Raw genomic sequence first — 685 nt, forward strand, 5'->3', positions numbered from 1 at the left:
TTGGACCAGATGTTTTATCAGTAGTGAAGATGGAAATAATACAGATGGATAGTGTGTAGAATTCTATGTTATTGGATGGGATTTTTCAACACTTGAAATTTGTTTGTAATGGTATGTGATCGGTGATTACATAATGTGTGGTCCCTGCTGTTGGTTTTGTGGAAATTGAAGCACCTCTCCTTGGTGGAGGTGCTGCTTATTACTAATACTAATTTTGCATACACAAAAATGGAATGATGAACTCTTGTTTAGATGGGTGTATTGTGGCCCAACTCCTTGCTGGAGTGAATTATTTTTTGGTTCATTGCTAATGCCCGTCTGCAGCAAGCCAGAATGGTGGTTCTTRTTTTCATTCTTATAACTGGTGAAATGAAAGAGTTAAGGATTTGGGCATTTCTCTTCTCTCTTAGCCAAGCAACCTGCAATGTAAGTAAGTCTATTTCTCCACAGAAGTACATGATTTGAGATGCATGTGAGTTGCAGGTTTCTCCTAATCTGTTTTTTTTTCCTTTCTCAGTAAAATGGCACATGTCGTCATAAATTATATACTACAGTATAATGAAAAGAAATGTCACTTAGTGTGCATAGCCAGGGTCGTTCTTGCTAGCAGGTGCCTCATGCATGTAATGCGACACATACAAATAAAATAAAAATATGAAGCACAGGGACAGCTCTTTTTTTTTTG

This window comes from Rhea americana, unplaced genomic scaffold (genome assembly GCF_003343005.1).
Source record: "Rhea americana isolate MKP2758 unplaced genomic scaffold, rheAme1 scaffold_44, whole genome shotgun sequence".
Lineage (NCBI taxonomy): Eukaryota > Metazoa > Chordata > Aves > Rheiformes > Rheidae > Rhea > Rhea americana.